Here is a 21,123-nt window from a genome sequence, read left to right as displayed (position 1 = left end):
TTCTTCCCAGGGTTGTTGTTAAGGATCAAATAGATAATGTTTGTAAAGCATTTAGCACAGTGCCTAGCATATAGTGACACAATGTAAATACTAGTTCTTTGTTATTAGTGTTACTGTTGTTGATGATGTTATAGCAATTATGATTATGGGAGAGTAGGATCAAAACTGAGCTCAGCTTCTGCATAGCGTTGATCCCACCAAGTTCCCCATCCAGGGGTGTCATCTCTGAGACAAGAGTTCTTGTCTCAACTACCCTGAGCTAAAGTCCCAAAGATCCTTAGGAAGATCTCTCTTCATTCTTCCCAGTGTCATTGATGGACTGACTGGAAAACCTGGCCTGAATTCTAATTCCATAATTCATATGACTTGCTTTCACAACCTTTTGAAATTCCCAAAGTCAGACACTTCAATCTCCTTCACTTAGAATGGAAAAGACCAAATAAAAAGGCTAATGACCAAAGTCTGTTTCTCAGAGTCATGTCACCTTGAAGAGGAGAAGGCCCTAAGAACTCTCCACTCGTAGCATAGTCTCTTACTGGATACTACAAGGAGAAAAGTCACTAAGACAAAAACAAAATGGGGCAAAGAGTTGGCTTGGATTTTGAAGAGGGTACAAACTCCCGTTGAATATTCGTGTCCCATTCTCTGAAATCTCCATGATAAATCAGAGATTTTCTTAACATCTTGTGTTAAAATTCGAGGTTTATTTTTTAAAATTTAATTTTATTATTATTATTTTTTTGCGGGGCAATGAGGGTTAAGTGACTTGCCCAGGGTCACACAGCTATTAAGTGTCAAGTGTCTGAGGTCGGATTTGAACTCAGGTCCTCCTGAATCCAAGGCTTTATACACTCCCCCACCTAACTGCACCGCCCCCCCCCCCCCGTTTCTTTTGTTGAGAACTGTTCATTGGCCATAAATATTGTTCCCAGAAGCCTGCCCCATTGTTGTCCCTCTTATCCTATCAGTCAGCATCATTCCATAGAGAAAAGGGACTGGAGAGAAGTTTAGATGCCCTGAGACCTCTGGCCTTCAGTTCCCTTGTTTTAAAAATGAGAAAGTTAGACTAGCTCTTCTCTTGTGTCTTTTCCCACTCCCTGCAACCACCTTCTCTCATTTCTGATCCATCCTATCCAAAGCACAAATCTGATCATGTGGCTCCACTGAAGCTTCAGGACCTTTGGTAGCTCCTTAGTGCCTCTGTCCAGCATTGAGAGCCTTCACAGTCTGGCTCCAGCCTCTCTTCCCAGCTTGATGACACCTTACTCACCCTCGTGCACTCTGTGGTTCAGACAAACTGGCCTCTGTGTTGTTTTGAATACGAGACTGTCCCTCTTCTCTCACGTATCTTTTCCCAGGCTCTCTATGCCCCATGACTAGATGTGCTACCTCTTCATCTCTGCCTCTGGGAACTGCTCTCCGGGGTCAGCTCCTACTAGTACCTTTTCTTGATTCTTTCAGTTCCTGGAATTCTATTGTATTTATTTAGTAGGTATCATGTATCTACTTGTTTTTCTTTTTTATTGTGAATTTAACTACCATCAACAAATACAAACACCTCAATATTTTTCAAAGAACAGGAAACATTATTTTGTATTTAGAAAACTAACAATTCTATTAAATGTGGCTTAACATGTAAATATATGTTGTGGTCAGTCCTTTCTCAGTTGTGTTCCACTCTTCATGACCCCATTTGGGGTTTTCTTGGCAAAGATATTGGAGTGGGTTACCATTTCCTTCTCTAGCTCTTTTTACAGATGAAGAAATTGAGACAAACAGGGTTAAACTAAAAAGTGTCTGAGGCCAGATTTGAACTCAGAAAGATAAGTCTTCCTGACTTCAGGCCCAGCACTCTTATCGACTGTTGCTCCATAAATATATGGCATATATATCAAATCTAACAATGTAGTAACAAAATTACTTTATGTGTATCCACTTATGTATTTCCTTTCGTTTTCTGCTATACTTCAAAAAAAAATTTAATGCTCCTTTTTAGGAGGGGGGTGCTATATGTCATGCTACCTTGTGACCTCCCACTCTGCTCCCTGCAGATAGAAGCTGTCCCTTGTAATAGACAAGCACAGCTGAACAAAATATTGGCCATATCTGAGGATCCAGCTACAGACTGTATTCTCTCAGTATAATATAAAGTCCTTGACAACAGGGGCTTGTCTTTGATTCTCAGCTTGATGTAATACCTGGCCCAGAGCATGTCTGAAAAGAATGCTTGTTGAGCCAAATGCAATCTTTCTTGAGAAGTAGACTCATGATCTCCTCAGTCACTTAAGGGGATATACTAAATGTAAGCTGTATATACTATCTAATAGGTTAAAATTCTCACTCTGATCAATGGATGAAGCAGCCCTGATTCCAGAAGACTGAAAAAGCCTGGAGCCACCTCCCAGCAAGAGAGGGATACATGGAATTTATTACATAGAATAGACTGCACACGTGTAATCAACTGTATGTTTATTTTACATTGTAACACGTTATGTATTTGTCAGATTATGCATATGTATTATATATTATAATTTAATGGATTTATTATATCTTCTAGACATTTATTATGTTACACAGTCATCATATCATATTATATATTTGTTATAGTCTGCATACTTATCCTATTAGAATGTGTTATATAGTAATTCTATTTTACATGTTTATTACATAAGATATGTTTATTATAATGTGTATGTATATATATCAAGCTGAACATAAAAGAGACTCAGTTTTTCATATAATAGACTTTTCTATTCTCCTTTGGATACAGAAATGGCTACTTTGGGATGTTCATTAAGTTCAGAATATACACATATAACACACAGCCATGCTACATGTACACACATGTTTCAGCATGTGGAATGTCCCGAGCCCTCAGTTTGGCATTCAAAGCCTTTTGTAACTTAGTCCCCTCCTACCTTTTCAGTCTTCTTACACCTTATTCCCCAGCACATCCTCTTTGATGCAGCAGCACTGGCCTTCGGGCTGGTGCACAAACAAGACACTCCATCTCTTGGCTCCTGGAACTTTCTCTGACTGTTCCCATACCTAGACTGCTTTCCCTCTTCATCTCTGCCTCCTGGCCTTCTTTGCTTCTCTTAAATCACAACTGAAATCCATCTTCTACAGGAAGCCTTCCCCAACCCCTTTTAATTGTAATACCTTCCCTCTCTTATTTCTTACTTATCCCGTGTAAAGCTTATTTGCTCATATTCGATGGCTTGTTGTCTCCCCCATTAGATTATGAGTTCCTTGAGGCCAGGGACTATCTTTGCCTCTTTTTTGTATCCTGAGTGCTTACTACAGTGCCTGTCACATAGTAGGCACTTAATAAGTATTTGTTGACTGACTGACTGACTGACTGCAGTCACCCAGCTGGGATTTGGACCAGGTTTTCCTGACTCCATAGCCAGCATTCTGTCCACTAAGGCAGATCTACCTCTCAGGCAGGATTCAGGCCATTGCTATGAGTAATAGATAAACTCTTAGCTTGCTGTGGCCTAGCCAAGGCTTGGTATACAGAGGGTATCTTAGAACCAACCAGTGGAAGCTAATTCCAACTGTGAGCTGGCGTGTAATATCCCCCAGCTAGCTCCTGCTTCTCTGCTTAGCAGACGCTCTCTTCGGTTTCTAGGTTACAGGTACAGAGACAAGCAGCTCAAGACTACATAGACAAGTGTTCTTGCCATTGCTTTTATTGGCCTGACTGTCAGGGAATGATGGTAATGTATCAGATCCACCTCCCAATGATAACCACTATCATTAGTGGTGTTAACTTTGAATCATAACAGATCCAAAAATGACAATGATAATAGTAATAAGGAAAATAAATTAATGATTGTAACACCAAGAGTGATAGTTGGCTTAATTATCCAGATTCTGATTATCCAGTGGGAAAATCCTACTTCATTCAATCCCCAGTGATTCACCATGTATGGTGAATTCCAAAGGGGCTGGCCTGAAGTTTTATGCTGAATTATCAATTATGATATGAGTGGGTGTCCTTAGATTTTTCCACCTCACTTCAGAGTAATAAAGTTTACAAGGTTAGAATACTTTTTGACTGAATACATCAGTACCAGGCATGAACAAGGCCTGGAAAACACTTTTATGCAATCAAGAACATTCCAATTAGGTGTAAGAAGTTTGTTCTGATGGCTGAGGTTTTGGGTCATGCCCGAAATAACTTGTATTTATTTTGTCTCTTTCATACATGTAAATGTTTCTCCCATCCCCAGAGAATGTAAGCTTCTTGAGGGTAGGGACTGTCTCCTTGTATATCAGTGCCTACCATAGTATTTCTCATTTGAATAGGTAATTAAATGATGTTGATTGGTTGACAAAATAATTTATTGTCCAAAGAAACAAAGTGAATGGCCCAATGTCAAAGCATATACAAAGCATATAACATATTCTTATCCTGATTAGGTTCTTTTCAAGCTGAGGGGCCCCTATGGCCCCACATTCCCTTCAATCCTTATAAAAATAAATGCACCAGGGAGCTCTGTGTCAGGGCCAGTGATAGGCAGAAAATCTTGAGGTGTGGGACAGCTAGGTGCTGCAGTGGACAAAGCACTGGCCCCAGATTTAGGAGGACCTGAGTTCAAATCTGGCCCCAGACACTTGATACTTACTAGCTGTGTGACCCTAGGCAAGTCACTTAACCCTCATTGCCCCCCCCAAATTAATAACATTTTTTGTTTTGATATTGACTGCATTTCCTTTTTATCTGCCTCCCACAAGCTATCCCTTATAAGAAAGGAGAAAAAAGGGGAGAAAAGCATCACATGAATCAAGTCTGACAGAATATGCAATGTTTCATACCCATAGTCCCCCGCCTCTGCAGAGAAAAGAAGGAGGTTCATTTTCCTGCATCTTTTTTGAAACTCTTTCTTGGTTATTCTAATTAAACAGCACTGGAATTCAATTATTTTTGCTATTATTCTTTCTTTTTATTGTGATGGTTAAAATCCTTATGAAAGACACAATTTTGGGTAAGCTATTACTAATTTGCCAATCTCCACTGGAAAGGGAATGCCAAAGTGACTCCTTACCCTCTCATCCAAAGAAGCTGCTTTCAGTAATTAAAGGTGGCTTACATCAGGCTAAAGGAGGAGAATTCTTTTGGTTGGGGACAATATGAGTTAATCAATTCAAAGAATTTGGACCCCACCTAGACTGTGCCAACATGCTTGCTTCTGTCTGGGTGTGCTCTTGAGAGGCACAGAGAGTCTGAATTACAGCTTTTAATAAAAAGGGGGTTCTGAAGTTGCCTGTGATATTGGTCCTTAATAATTATTTCTCACATCATATTACAGCAGTGTGGTGGCACAGTGAATGGAGTATTTGAATTGTACCCAGGAAGACCTGAGTTTAACTCCTGCTTCAAACACTGCCTTAACTGAGTGAGCTTGGGAGGCTTGAGGAGGGAGGAAAAGGTTTGAGACAGACACTGAGGAGTGAGGTGGCCAGTGGATTAGGGAGGCATGAAAACAGTTCCTTTGTGCTTTGAGAGCCCAGGTAACATGAAATTATATAATAGAAATTTGTAATATATTTCACGTTTGCTCTCCATCTTCATTTAGCAGCATTTGAGGAGTAGTGAAGACTTCATATGGTGGAATAAATCTATGACCAGACTTGATAAACTATCCATAGCCTTTGATTTGGAGATTCTACTGCTGAGTATAGACACTATTCATTTTTAAAAGGCCCGCGATACACCTAAGTATTCATAGCTGCACTTTTTGAAACAGTGAAGACCAATAAATACAATAGATGTCCATCGGCTGGAGGATGGCTAAACACATTCTGGTACATAAATGTCATGGAATCTTGTGGTGTGATGAAGAAACTAGGGATGAGATGAATACAAAGAAGCTTGAAAAGGTATACATGGACAAAGTGATATAAAGAGCTAAGAGAAACATAATTGAAAACTATGAAAAATAGAGGTTGAAGAATTACAAAGCCCAAATTTGGCCTCAAAAGCCCCCACAAAGACTTAACAAAACACCTCCTCCAACGCTTTTGCATGATCTGCTTTGCCCCTCTATGTTCCCTACTTCCTTTAATTAGCCAGTCCACAAGCATTCATTAACTGCTTACCATGTAGCAGGAGTGCTTCAACGTTGGAGTACTCTAAGTTTGTACCCACTCTTCCCTGTGGATGTTGGTGGGAGCGTATGCTTCCAGATTTATAGAGGAAATGTCTTACAGCTACTGTATCTACCATGTCATCTTAGTAAAGGTCTTTACTTGGAGCTCATTGTTCGGACTGGCTGCCTTTCACAAACAGATAAGCCCACCTGTAGGAGCTTGTGAGTTCTAGTTTTAGGAATTGAGATCCACAAAGACCTTTGAACCTGAGGTAATAGCTACCATCTTAGGGATCCAAGTCCCGAGTTCAAGTGAAAGATGAGAGAGAACCCTAAAATGGGCGTTTTATAGACAACGTGAAAACTTTTTTCAAGTATCAAACAGAAGTTGCTGGGCGTGATGATCACTGAATAACATCACAAAAATGAAACTGATTATACTTGAATAGACATGTTGATAGTGAGATCATTACTAAATCAGCTCTCTGTAAATACTCAGCCCATTGACTTCTTAAAACAAGGTCAAAAATTAATCCAATGTTGGAAGAAAAAGCTATGGCATGCAATGAAGGGAACTCCAAACTAATCTATTCAAATCAGTTATTGATACTGAAAAATGTGATGGATGGAAAAAAGGATATGAACACTGAAAAGAAATATTTCATGAAGATGTTTAACCGAGGTAAATCTATTACCATGATGAAGGGTCAAAAAGTTCTACCCACTGCTTTAGTGCACTAGCCCTTGCCTTTCCCCCTAAGCAGAGAACTGTGGTGGCCAAAGACAATGGTGACTTAAAGAACAAATTCATTTGTAAAATCTAATAGAGACTCCACAAGAGAATGGCTAAACAAACTGTATTAAATGAACATATTGAAATAGTTCTGCATTGTAAACAATACCAAAAAGCATTATTGCTGCATTGTAAGCAATGACAAATTCGAAGAATTCTGAAAAGCCTTCTGAAAAGCCAAGAAAACTGATGCAGGGTGAAATAAGGAGAACCAAGAAAATAACATGCAGTGACTTCAACAATATGAATGGAAAGAAAAATAATGTCTTTATAGTCGATTGACTAACAGAGTAACTGACACATACTAGGCACTTAACAGATGTTGACTGACTGAGTCATTGTGTAATTTTAGTGACCAAACTTTGCCCTGGAGGAGAGATCAGAAAATATACCTTCCTCCTTACTCTGCAGAGGTGGGCAACTACAAATGTGTGGAATATAGAACATATTGGCACCTAAGCCAGGTGTGTTGCTTTGGCTAGACTGCTTTTTAAATCTCTTTTAAAAATGTTTTTCGCAGGGCAGCTAGGTGGCACAGTGGACAAAGCACCAGCCCTAGATTCAGGAGGACGTGAGTTCAAATCCAGCCTCAGACACTTGACACTTACTAGCTGTGTGACCCTGGGCAAGTCACTTAACCCTTATTGCCCCACCAAAAAAAAAAAGTTTGTCACAAAGGATTGTTTGCCAGATAAGGGAGGTGGGAAGGAACATGTTTGGAAATGGTGGTGATATAAAAACAAAATATATGAATATAATAAAGGCAAACAAAAAATCTATCAGCAGCAAGACTAGAGAGAATAAATGTTCTTCCCTTAAGTTAGGTGAAAACCAAAAATATGTTAGTAAACATGGTTCAATACTCTGAATCCAAATGCAAATAAGTTTTCCTAGTATAATTGCTATTATAAATTAAATTGCCGTAGAACTTAAAAAGAAAGGTCTTATGAAGAAGGATGGTAGAAGATTGTAAGCAGCACTACTTCGTAAAACACACCCAGAGGGACATGGTGGAAGTAAAACCTGTTTAAAGAAAACTTAACAAAACCTAATTAAGCAAAATCATCCTGAAGGCATTTTATGATTAATCTGGAAGGAAGACAACAGATGAAAGATGGAAAACATCTGCAAAAATGTTCATAACTCACCCTTTTCACCATCAAAGACAGTGGAAGCCATCACATTTCAATCCTCATATCACAACCATTGATATGCTTGGAGAAGATAGGAATGGTCCTGGAGCCGGGGAGGGAGGGAGATGGGAAAAGCAATAAAACCTATACACAAAGAGGCCTATGCTGGAGAAAACAGAATAGGGTTTTGAGGGGTGAATTCTCAACTTATCTGAAGGAAGGGAAGATACCAAAAGCATGGAAGAAATCGTAGTTATTAATGCTACCCTTCAAAAAAGGTCACTAAGCATATTTCAACATCCAGTACCTATATGCCTACTTTCCTGTAGAATTTTTTTGACATTAATATACACATGGATGAAGGGTATCCTTGATGAGGGCATTAAAAAGAAACAGGAAAGATTTCATAAGTGCTATTCCCTGGTACATCACATCTTTGCTATCATTTGATTTACTGAAAGGTATAAAGAATAGAGATTCCCATTGTGTTTCTTATTTGTTTATTATAAAAAAGTAAAAGCAAAACGATATCTGAAAACATTTTTTCCAACAGTGTCATCTTTGCATACATTAAAATCAAACCAGACATTACAATAAAAATAGCCTCGTTTGGTGATCCTCGGATCATTAATTCAGACAAGGGATAAAACAAGCGTATTCTTGCCAAGGTGTTCGGAATTGTCATGGAAAAGAACGGGCACGGAATCCAAATTGAGGGATTCCCCATGGATGGTGAGGTTCTCCAGACGCTCTTGTTTATGGATGTCATCATACTGATTGCATCAAGGCCCAGAGCATTGCAGAACCTCCTGGAGGAGAGTTCACATAGTAGACACCTTATAAATACTTGTTGATTGATTCATTGTTGATCCATAAGCACTTAGAAGTCTATTGTCCCAACTATGGCAAGAAGATGGACAACCTACAGCACTTAAACATCAGTGTGTGTATGCATATATGCGCATGCACACAGGTGTGCAGGTATCTATGTGTATATGATATACCTTACATGTTATATATGTTGTAACAATTGGAATGATGCCACCTGCTGGAGAGGTACTGTAGGAAAGCTCCGCCATGAGGAGAAGGCATCTGAGGGCAAGCCATGCGGTCAGGTCCTTAGTGTCAGGAAGTGACATTTGCTCGTGGGTACTGTCTATCAAAACTACCAGCCAATCATCTTGAGGGGCCTCCCATTTCTGGGAGGAGAACATGAAGTAGGAAGCCAATGCTGGTGGAGGGTTTTTCTCTCTTTTTATTCCTGACCTCACCATAGTGGATCAGATGATGGGATCTCTTAGAGATAGTTAGATTTTTACCTTTCTCTCTGATCCTAATGCTCTTTAATAAATACTTTTAAAAAAAATTTTTATTTTATTTTTATTTTGCAGGGCAATGAGTGTTAAGTGACTTGCCCAGGGTCACACAGCTAGTAAGTGTCAAGTGTCTGAGGCTGGATTTGAACTCGGGTCCTCCTGAATCCAGGGCTGGTTCTTTATCCACTGCGCCACCTAGGTACCCTTTAATAAATATTTAAACACTTAAATACTCTTGCTAAAGCTTATAATTTATTGGTGACCACTCAATAGATTTTAGATGATATAGCTAGAATTTTAGCCCCTTACAATGTATATGTGCAGATGTGGGTGGATGTTGTTATATAGACATATATATATATATATATATATATATATATATATATATATATACTCATTTCTATATTCATATCTCTCTATATCTTGGACAGATACTTCAAATGAAAGAGTATATTCAACAGGGGTGGGAGAGCTGGCCGGATTGATTTACCGGTGGGAAAATGGAGTTCTTGTAGTGACCACACATTTTTCCATGAAACAAAGGCCCATCTTTTAAATGCCAATATTCTTCCACTGTTATTAGATGTCTACCAAACATAACCCATGACAATCAATGAAGAACTGTATATGAACATCACCTAGAGGGTGAGGCAGGGGTGCATGATGGATGTGAGTAGGTAGTAATGCATTTAAAATAGAGCAGTATGAAGAAGCAGCAGAAGAAAGGATTTACTCAAAAAAATTTCTGAGGGTCTCGATTAAAATCCCACTTCAAATAATTACTGCCTGTGTGACCTTAAAGGAGCCTGGTCATTTTCTTGGGCCTCTGTTTCTTCATCTCTAAAATGAAAGGGTTAGATCAGATGGCTTCTGAGGTCCCTTGTAGATCTATAACCTCTGAGTGACATGGTTATCTGGTCTTGGCTCACTCATTACCTCCCTCTCACTTCCTAGGAGATGAATGTTGAATGGGTTAAAATTCTGATTCCCATCAGATATTACTCCAATACTGCTTGTCTCTCTTTTGCATTTACTTGTCTGTGTCCATGTAGCATCTTCCCAATAGGATGTAAGCTTCTTAAAGATTGTTCTTTTTTTCCTCCTTCTACCAGTATGCTTTCCACCATGACAAAAAGAAGACAATCTCCATATACACCCTTAATAAATACTTAGTGAATAAATGAAGGGGTTTGGAGTCCTCTGAGAACAATAGCTGACTCCTTGCCTAAATGAGCTCTCCAGGCCTGCACTCCTCCTCTTCAGAGAGTCCATATGCTTCTCTGACTTTCTCGTTTTGGTCTAAAACCAGTGTTTAACCTCTATCTGTATTATGGCTTTTCCATAAGTGTCTGACATGCTAGTGCTGGATTATAAAATTTTAAATATAGTCATTGTCACAATGATCTTAGCTCAGTCCCAACACCTTGTGATAATTCACTCTTGATTTCACACCCCTCTCTGTATCCATTCTTTGGACAATAAACATATGAATCACTGTAGTTTTAATATATGTGAAATTAAAGTGAACGTAAGGCAGATATACTCTCTTGCTCTCTCAGGATAATGCCAACTCTTCAAGAGTAGAGGACATTTCTCATTCTGTCTTCATATCCTCAACACCCAGTACAATGTCTTGTACATATCAACCATTTCATAAATGGTTGTTCAATTAGATACATATATTTTCTTACATAAATATATACATATGCATATATATAATGAAGTTATGCACTATTAAAAACAATCCAAATGAACTTTGAAACTCTCATTATATTTTAACTTCTTCCCTAATCTTTTTCCATGTATAATTATTCATGTTATAGCTGTAGTGTATCCATTCTACATGTTTGATTTTTTTGCTTTCTCCACTTAAAATTGTATCCTATTTCTCTACACATAATCAACATAACTCATCAGGATAGCATGTAAAGGATTGCCCAGCCAGTCCCCAATGAGTGACAGACATTTGGACTGTTTCGACTGTTTCCCGATTCTGAATATCAGCCTGTCCAACTCCACATCACAATCTGAACAGAGCTAAAGGAAGTCATATCATCATGGTGATCTTTTCTCCCACACGTTTATGCCATCTAATTTCAACCAATATTCAGCAAGACAATCCTTTTCTTACTCCTTCCTAATTGACTCTATTTCATTAATCAAAGTGGCTCTTCTTAGACTTCTTCCCTCTCCTCAAGCTTCTCATATTTTTCCCATCCTCATCTTTCCAGCTGAGGAAATTGCCTCACATTTTACTAAGACATTAGAGGCCTATTGTCCAGAGTTCCCTCTCCTCCCTTGGTCTACCCTTCAAGACTCTTTTATAATATTCTCCATTTTCTCCTCTTTTAATCCAGAGTCTGATGAAGATGCAACCTTTGTCCTCCCAAAGGCCTTAGACATGAACATACATATGGTCATAGACATAGATATAGAAGCCATTCTCCCAACTCCTCTTGGTACTGGTGGATTGGCTTTCCCCATGACAGCTGACTACTGTTATACTCAGAGTTTCAGAGCATACCTGGAACTGTCTCTTATGAGCCTTCAGCCCTTGTGTTCCTCATTGGTTATCAGCCAGTATCCTCAATTAGCTTTTAGTAAAGGAATTTACTTAGTTGGTATAGAAGGAAAAGGAGATACAAAATATTTCCTTCTTTGCTCACTTCATGAGCCTGAGACAAACTCTTCTACAAGTTCACAAAGAGGACCAGAATAAAATGGATTTAAACCTAAAGTATAATGATAGTGAAGTGCATATTTATATTATATAAGAGTATATTATTATTATTGTTATTAGGTAATGAGGGCAAAATAACTTGCACACACAGCTAGTAAGTGTCAAGTTTCTGAGGCCAGATTTGAACTCAGGTCCTCCTGAATCCAGGGCAGGTGCTTTATCCACTGTGCCACCTAGCTGCTCCAAGAGTATATTTATGTGGCCAAATGATAAACTCACTACCACTGGTTACTAGAAGCCCACCCTTGTATTTTGAGTCAGCATTCTTTTCCAGTTCAAGAGGTCACACACACCTTGAAGCTTCTTTTTTTTTTTTTTTTTTTTTGGCGGGGCAATTGGGTGTTAAGTGACTTGCCCAGGGTCATACAGCTAGTAAGTGTTAAGTGTCTTAGGTCGGATTTGAACTCAGGTCCTCCTGAATCCAGGGCTGGTGCTCTATCCACTATGCCACTTAGCTGCCCCTAACCTTGAAGCTTCTTTATTCCTCACATGCCCATCTTTCTGCAACCCTATGTATCTAAGGTGGCTGTTGCTGCATTTGCTTGTCTATATTGCTATTCTTGGTCAGATGCATTGTCTCCTACTGTGGAAGGCCTGGGCATATTTCACATTGACTCATCTCTATGTATGTTCCAGATCTACCCAGTTAAAAACATTCTCTTGAAGTCAAGAACAACTTCATTTTTGGCTTTGGAGCTCCACCCCTGGCAGTGGTTTGTTCACAGTAGCCACTTAAGCGCTGATTTAATTGAAGTGAGCTAAACTGAGAACGTTTCTTTTCAGGGACCCAGTAAAGTGGGTTCCTGCTCAAGCAGGCTTGGTCTAGATGGTTTCCTGAGGTGGGGGTGGGGGGTGGTCTCTTCCATCTTTGAAAATCTGTGATTGCAACATTCTATGACCAGGGCCGGGACAGGGATGGAGGGATGGAGGAAAATCCAGCGAGTATGGTGACTTTGTGTGAAAAGTCAGCTTCAGGAGGGGATGGATATGTGAAAAGGGCAATTTACCACCCCCTTTCCCTTCAATCTTGAGGAAATGAGGTGAAGGAAAAACCAGGCACAGAAAGAAGCTTCCCTAAAGTACCTCTCCAGCAGGGGGCACCCAAGACCCACGTGTCCTGGGAGTCCTAGCAGAGAAGTTTATTGTCTTCAGTCACTGGGATGTCACCTCAGACCCTGCTGTTCTGAGGACAGCTGGACCGAAAGCAGAGCAACAGCGCTCCCCTCACTCTTCCTTGAACTAGAAAAGAATGCTGACTCAAAATACAAGTGCGGGCTTCTAGTAACCAGTGGTAGTGAGTTTATCATTTGGCCACATAAATACTCTTGGAGCAGCTAGGTGGCACAGTGGAGGTCACACACACCTTGAAGCTTCTCTTCTTTGCTTCACTGACTAAAGATGAGGTTGAGCTAGACTTGGCCACAGGCAGGAAGTTGGTACAGAACACAAAATAGAGAAGAGGCTAATCCTTCTTTCTGCCTGTCAGAGGTCTGTGCGAAGATTAAACTCTTCTCTTTCTTTCCTTCTTTCCTTCTTTCTTTCTTTCCTTCCTTCCTTCCTTCCTTCCTTCCTTCCTTCCTTCCTTCCTTCCTTCCTTCCTTCCTTCCTTCCTTCCTTCCTTCCTTCCTTCCTTCCTTCCTTCCTTCCTTCCTTCCTTCCTTCCTTTGGTATCCATGAAATAGCAACAGTTCTAAAGGAAGACCTGATCCCCACCCCAAATTTGAGTATACATAGGAGGACATTGGAGAAGAATCATGCAGGATGATAAAGCACAGAGGCATTATCTGAATGCACTGATTTCCTTTGATATTCTAGGCTTTTGGTTTTTCCAGTGAATTTTGTCACTATTTGATCTAGCTTTGGAAAGTATTTCTTTGGTAGTTTGCTACAGGATTCAATCTGTATTGTGATAGCACTCTCATTTATAGCCTTTTGGCATGGCCCAGCCATGAACGCTGAATATTTCTCCAGCTATTTAAATTGTACTTTATTTCCTTATGGAGCATTTTGTAATTAAATGTATACAAATATTGACTTTGCTTTGGGAGATTGACTCACAAATATTTGTATATATTGTATAGTTATTTTGAATGGATATAGCTTTCTATTATTGCCTCCAGGATTTTAAAGTTATTATATAGCAATGCTGTTGATTTTTGTGAGTTTGTTATGTAGCCTGCAAATTTGTTGAAGCTGTTATGTGTCTCGATTAGTTTCTTTGCTGATTCCCTAGGATATTATAAGGAGATCATTATGTCATTAACAAGTAGAAATAGTTTTTCTCCCACAAACTATCTTTGTACCTTTAAGTTCTTTCTCCTGTTTCATTGCTATTGCTAGGATTTCTAGAACTGTATAAAATAATATTGGTGAAAAGGGATGTCCTTGTTTTATTGACATATTTATTCTAGTATATTACTCTTGGGCATAATAATTGGTTTTAGTTTTATGTAGATGTTTTTATGATAAAAACATCCCTTTGAACTTTCTTCTTTTATTCATAGGATCATAGATGGCACGGTTCTCCAGATGCCCCTCTTTGCAAATGATGCTGTGTTCATTGCCTCGAGTCCAGGAATATTGCAGAGCCTCCAGAATGAGATCCCTCAGCTCCAAAGAGTTTGATCCAATTTTCCACACAGGAATAACTAAGTGTATGAAGAATGCTTCTTGTTGAGGGCATGCTATCCTGCTGAATGAACAACCCTGTAGAGCTCATCCATCAGTCCATAGATCTTGGGCAAAAACTGTGAGTGGATGGTGAATGGGGCTCAGAATCACATGAGCAGAAGAAGGTAGGTTCTATTATTTGGAGAAAATTGCAGAGTACTGCTAATCACTGGTGCTGTCACTGCTACAGTGAACTCCTGGTGAGGAAATTTCCTCAACCAGTGTAAATTGACACCTACTCCATAACTTGTAGTCATTATAAAATTGTCTGACATGCTGAGAGATGCCTGGTGTTACTCGGCCAACACGTATCAGAAACAGCATCTGAGCCTGGGTGCTCTGACTGTGGTGTGTTGGACTAATTTTGTTCCAAGATTTATGAGAGTATGACATTGAAAAACACTGTTCATCTATTTTCAGTCTTCGTATTTCTTGCTCATGGGGCTTGGTTTCCTGCTAAAAGCTCTTTGAAAATTAGAAGGAACATTGCCTGGAAGTGAGGATAGTGTTTAAGAACTTTTTCTTAATGAGGAACCATAAGTAGTTTGGGGGAACATAATTCAAATGGCTTATGGGAGCTGGGGATGGGAGGACTTCCAGAAATGTCTTTTGTGTGGTTTAAATTCTGCTCATAGGGTCATGGGGTTTATAGATCAGAGGCCCTTGTAGTCCAAACCTTTCATTTTAATGAAGAGGAAACTGAGTCACCAGAAGGTTCATCGACTTGCACAAGGTCATACAAGTTGTCTCAAGTGGCAGGGGGTCATTATTATTTATATCCCAGTCATATCAACCCTGCACATCCATGAGGCAGATGCAGTCTCTTTGTTGGTCACTTTAGTGAAATGACCTCTCTTGGTAAAAAGGGACTGTACAAGTGGGTTGGGGGAGTATATAGGGAAATAACTGTGGCACAGAAACCAGTCATCAATAAAATAAATTTAAAAACCCAAATCACAATTTGAAAATGACACAAAGCCAGGGAGTTAGCTTTTATACTAGACGATGTACTCAAAATACAAAAAAAATATGTCAAGGAGATATAATGTTATTGAATTATGTGAAATTCAACAAGGATAGGCATAAAGTCATCAGATCCTGGATCAAGAGCTTGAAGGGACCTCATGGACCATCTAATCCTACCCTCTCATTTTACAGATGAGGAAACTGAGGCCCAAAGAGTCTAAGTGCCCCACCAAGGTCATATAGACAGTAACAGGAAGCACCAGAACCTAAGTCTTCTGTTTCCAAAGCTAACCCTCTTCTCACTGTACAAAATTTCTATTTGGTTGCTTAGAACACATTTGGAACATTATGTTCAAGTGTGGGAAACACATTTTAGGATGGATGTTGATTAACTAGGAGGGTCCCCAGAGGAAGATAACCAAGATGGTGAAGGCTATAGAGAAGAAGCCATATGAGGAAGGTTTGTGTGTAGCTGGAGGGCCATCATGTGGAAAAGGGATGAGACTTATTCTGCTGGGTACAAGAAGGCAGAGCTGGAAATAATGGCTGGAACTTACGGAGAGACAAATTGAAGTTCTTCTGCCAGAAAAAAAAAACTTTCTAACAACTAGAGCTGCCTAGAAGGGGAATTGGCTATCTCAGGGAGCTGGTGATGTCACCCTCGATGGCTTTCCTCAAGAAAAGCCTGGGAAATGCTTTATTGGCGGCTCGCAGCAGTGATTCTTGGCCAGGGAGACATTTAATTTGGTGGCCAGTGAGGTCTCTTGCAAGTCTTTGATTCTGTGATTTTGTGAACTGTTTAATGTTCCTGATAATCTCCCCAAATCCCGTGCCATTTCTTTCTCTACTCCCAGACAAGGACATAACTGGCATTTTTGTGCCTGGAAATGCCCCATTACCTTAATGTCTTAAAACAAATTCACTTGGTGATCAGTCAACCAAGAGGCATTTGTTAAATAGCTACCATGTATCATAGTCCCTAGAGATATGAAGATAAAAGTGAAACGGTCCCTGCCCTCAAGGAGGTTAGAGTCTAAGAGGGGAGAGAAGATGTCCCTATATAATATATACTGAATACGTGCCATGTACATACAGGGTAGATTTGAGAGGGATCACAAAGAACTTCATGTAGAAGGCTGTGCCTGAGCAGAGTTTTGAAGGAATCCAGGGATTCCAAGAGGCAGAGACAAAAAGGGACAGATGACCCGGATAAGGGCGCAGAGATGTCTCATGTATGAGGAAGAATATGCAAGTCTTTATGGCTGCTTCAGAGAGTGAATGCAGGGGATGTTGAGAGACAGACAGTCCAGAACACAGTCAAGCTACTCTGCTATGGTGGGGGATGGAGGAATTCATGTAAGATGCAGAAGACCTGTAAAAGAAGTCTACTACCTAGCAACTTCCTGATTTTACTCGTTATTTTCCCTAGTAAGGTTCTTTCAATACCATTGAACAAATATAAGTGCTGACAGCACTTATCCTTGGACAAAACCCTAGTTGCCCAACCCTGGTTACAGCTGTAGTTCTGTCTAAAGTTCTGTGAAGTAATGAGGCAGTGGACAGAACACTGGTCTTTAGATTCTAGGTTCAAATGCATGGTCCCTGATAAAATACAACTCAAGAATTACTTTTCCAGTCTTTGCTTGAAAACATCTAGTGAGGGAGCCATGTGATCCTGAACAAGTCACTTAAAGTACTTTCAGTGTTCAAAGTAATTCTGAAAGACTAGACATTACAGAGAAGGTTCCAACCTGCACTGGCAAAGAGAGTGCCCTCATCCAATGGTGCCATATACTAATTACATCACAGCCTAGTCCCTATCCCACCCCAACCCTAAATGTCAGCTCTTATTGCTGTCTCAAGCTCCCTGAGCCTCAATTTCCTCTTCTATAAAATGAGGTTAATAATACTTGCATTATGTAACCTTGGACAAGTCACTTAACTAATCTCTCCAGACTTCAGTTTCTTTTTCTATAAAATGAAGGCACTTAGATGACTTCTAAGTTCCCTTCTAGTACCATCTGTGACCCTATAACCCAACCTTAGTGAAATTGTAGTCTGAATCAAATGACATAAAGTATTGAAATTATTTTTGTTATTATTTAATTAATTTATGTAAATTGTGACTATTCATGTCTTCTTGAGCTCCTTTAAGGATGACCTTAGCTAAGCTCAACTTGCCCTAACTCATCCCCACCTCTCTGGGCCTGCCCTCAACTTTTTATAACTGCCAACTTTGTGTTGTTTGTGCCAGGGAAATGTTTGGGTGAATAGTCTCCTGGGAAGGTGACTGGTTATTTATGCAAGTAATTTAGTTCCTCTTTTCTCAGAATTAAGTTCAATTCAGCAGACATTTATAAAATGCCTACTGTGTGCTGAGCTCTTGGCCAGGTATTTGGTTTTCAAAGGCAAAAATGAAATAGTCCCCATTCTCAAGGAGCACACATCCTACTAAGGAGAAATGAGGCGTACATAGATAAATAAACAAAGTAGACAAAATCAATCCAAAGGCTTTGGGTGTGGGAGCTCACCATAGAGGGATTCAGAAAAGGACTCTGGTAGCCCTTGAAGGGAGTCATAAGGTGAGGGGGAGAGCCTTGATGAATGGGATGCCTATACAAACTCATGCTAGAAGGAGAAAGATGAAATGTTGTGTACTGTGATGAGTGAATAGGCTAATTTGGCTGGAATATACAATGTGTGAGGGGGTGTGATATGAAATCAGTCTGCAGAGATGGGCTGGAGCCAGAGTACAAAGGGAATGAAAAACCAAGCAGAGGCATTTGCACTTCATCTGAGAGGAAGCAAGGAGGCATGACTGGGACTGAGTTTGGGGAATATCAGTGTGGCAGCTAGGATGGAAAGAGAAATGGGGAGAGTATGGATGCAGGGAGACCAAGCAGGAGGCTATTTAAGTACTCCAGGTGAGAGGTGAAGAGGGCTTGGACCGGGGTTGCAATTGTGTCAGTGGAGGGATGGAGAGAGAGCTTGTAGAAATCGATTTGGGAGGACTGATCAACTGAGTGAGTGTATCATCCTCTTCTAACATAGAAGCTGAGAATGATTCCAATGTTGACAACCAGGATGGTTGAAAGAATGACGGTACAATGGAGAAAAAGCAATAAATTCTGTTATAAATACCTTGAGTTTGAAATGTCTATAGGACCTCAAAGAAATGTCCAGCAGGCAGGTGGCAATATGGGACTCAGGACCTAGAAAAAGGCTAGAGATATAGATGTGACTAGAAATGGTATTTGAATGGGACCTGAGGAGGTCACAAAACAAGTGGTTCAAGAGAAAAAAGATGAGTTTTAGGCTAACTCAGACATTGGAGTGATGATTCTAAAAAGGGACTGAGAAAGAGCAGGATGAGGACCACAAATACCTAGGATAAATTTTTGATCACTTCTGGATGAAGGATGTGTTCTTGGGAGTTCACATCTCTCAAAAACCTGTACTAAAATGAAGCTGGTGATGATACTTCCCAGCCATGGACTCTGTTTGAAGATAGTAAATGCAGAGAACCTGGTGGAAGGCTGGGTGAGAATTCTCAGGAGAAAGATAAGAAACAAGATTTACAGAGAATGCTGGGAGGAGAAGGAATATAAAATTTCCATGGAGCCAGGAAGATCCCCCAAAGCAATGCCCAATTTCTGCCCCTACTAACAGGAGTATTTCCCTTTTGCACACCAGTAAGCCTCAGCTGTAGACAGTTTCCTAACTGGGCTTCTCCTCCTGAGAAGCCAGAGGTGTAAGACTCCAGGGTCCTACAGATTTGGTGCTGAGATCATAAACTTTCTCTACCACGAGGCTCTTGGATTGAATTGCTGGCAAACTTCCCTTTACCATCCCCTAACACAGCAGATGGAAGCTCGTATGGACTGAAATTGCGAGCTCACTTTTCCAGGTCTGCTATATTACTATACGGAACTGATTCAAATTAATTCAATGCAAATGACATTCATTAGGTTTCTATTATGTTAAGGCACTAAGAGTTTAGATTCCTCTCAAGGGATGATAAAACCGGATGGAAAGAAGACAAAGGGGGCTCTCATTCTATATGCCATAGAAATTTGAGAGGTTGGGGAAATGGATGGCAAGAATGGATGCTATTTTTTTCAATCTTTGTTTGTTTGTTTGTTTTGGCTGGGCAATGAGGGTTAGGTGACTTGTCCAAGGTCACACAGGAAGTGTCAAGTGTCTGAGGTCAGATTTGAACTCAGGTCCTCCTGAATCCAGGGTTAGTGCTTTAATCCACTGCGCCACGTAGCTGCCTCCTATTTCTTTAATCTTAATAATATTCTATTGTTTTCCAGTTACATGTAAAGATAGTTTTCAACATTTATTTTTATAACATTTTGAGTTCCATATTTTTCTCCCTTCCTCCCTTCCTCCCTTCCCTCCCCCATGACAGAAAGAAATCTGATATGTTATATATGTACAATCGCATTAAACATATTTCCATATTAGTCATGTTGTGAAAGAAGAATCAGAACAAAAGGGGAAAACCTCAAGAAACAAACAAAAAAAAATAGAAACAGCATAGTTCAATCTGCCTTCAGATTCCACAGTTCTTTTTCTGGATATGGAGAACATTTTCCATCATGACTCCTTTGGAATTGTCTTGGATCATTGTATTCAGATGCCATTTTTAAAAATAGATGCTGGTTGATTGGTGTTTTCTGCCATATCCCTTTCATTCTTTGGTAAATACATGAACTTTTACAATGATGGATGTCTAATCCTGTCATCTCACTAGGGGAGGTTTATAAGGAAACAGGCAGTGATTGCATAGCTCGTGAACCTAAATGTGTCAGTGGGGGAGTACAGTGACATCCATCTAGCAGCGGTGTGCCAATATTACACCGCAGACATTTTCCGTTTCTTAGACATCCTCTGCACAAAAGTGTGATCCCTTTGACATACACCTTTAAGAGAGGAGTGTAAACTCCCTGAAGGCAGGCACCTTTCATCTAAAATTCAAGTATTTCTCAGAAGCCAATACTAAACTATGCATTCATTAGTCACATAATAAATGTTTGTCATACTGACAAGTGAACATTATTTTATCACAAAATCATGTCCCTTTAACTCAGCTTGAGATCTCATCACACTATTTGGCTGCCATATTGGATTGAATATATGGCAAAATGGATAGACTTGGACCTAGAGTCAGAAAGACATGAAGCCAAATCTTCCCTCAGGCATTTATTAGCTGTGTGGCCATAGTCAATTCACCCAACCTTGCTCAGCTTCAGTCTCATTATCTATATAAACAGTGAAACTAATAGCACTTCTCTCCAGGAGAAGTTATTAACTGTTATTAACTATCTTCAGTGAGGAAATTCAGGTTCACAGAGTCAGGTTACTTGTTCAGGGTCATTCTGATCAAATGAGATAACCTATG

This window comes from Dromiciops gliroides, chromosome 4 (assembly GCF_019393635.1).
Source record: "Dromiciops gliroides isolate mDroGli1 chromosome 4, mDroGli1.pri, whole genome shotgun sequence".
Lineage (NCBI taxonomy): Eukaryota > Metazoa > Chordata > Mammalia > Microbiotheria > Microbiotheriidae > Dromiciops > Dromiciops gliroides.
Note: the sequence above shows the minus strand (reverse complement) of the source record.